The sequence below is a fragment of the Mastomys coucha genome, unplaced genomic scaffold (genome assembly GCF_008632895.1).
Source record: "Mastomys coucha isolate ucsf_1 unplaced genomic scaffold, UCSF_Mcou_1 pScaffold12, whole genome shotgun sequence".
Taxonomy (NCBI): domain Eukaryota; kingdom Metazoa; phylum Chordata; class Mammalia; order Rodentia; family Muridae; genus Mastomys; species Mastomys coucha.
Window position 1 is genome coordinate 96357259 of NW_022196894.1, and position 906 is coordinate 96358164.

The window sequence follows — 906 nt, forward strand, 5'->3', positions numbered from 1 at the left end:
CACACACACACACAAACACACACAGAGCCCAACTATAGGGAACAGAGCCCAACTTCAGGCCTACCAGGCCTAGGAAAGCAGTGTTCAGGCTCTGTCCCAAAGAAAGGACTCATCTCAGCCTCAGTCTCCACGTTCATTAGCACCGGTGAGGGGCTACATGCAGGTTCAGGTGGTAAGTCTTTTCAAAGAGAAGGACACATTCTAAAACAGAAAATCAGAACACATACAGCCTGGCAGAACCACAAATGTATGTGAACTACTTTTAAAGGGAGATTTTGCTAGCAACCTGGAAATGCTAGCTCTATTGCTTACTAACATATTTTAGGTACTCAATCCTTTCCACATAAAGAAAACAATAACAAGTTCACAGGTTAACAAAGAATATATTAAAAGTTCACATTCTTTCCACAACTGCATAAAAAAGCAGGCATATTAAATAATTACAAGAAACAATTGAGTTTTCTATACTTGCAAAAATTAATACAATCAGAAAAACATTTACAAGAATATCTTTATCTAAAGATTTACAGTGGTGAAAGACCTATTTATTTCACACTAAACATCTGCCTGCTAGCTGAGATAAACATTCTCTGAAAAACTGTTTACTGAATAAAGTGATTAATGTTTTTTATTAGTTTCTTAGCATTTAAAATAGTTACATGAATGGAAGGATAGTGTTTGACATCAAAATAAATTCTTGCAACCTGATGTCTTTTAAGATACAGTATAAAAAGTAATAGAAAAACCACAACTGCATTACAAATATTTTTGGTTCAAAATTTTATTTGAAATCTTATGTTTTTTTCCTAGACAAAAAAAGGTGACAAACACTGGTAATTTGTAAAGCCTAACAGATATGCAGAACCTGTATTTAGATCAAAAATACATTTTTCTTTTTTTTTTTTT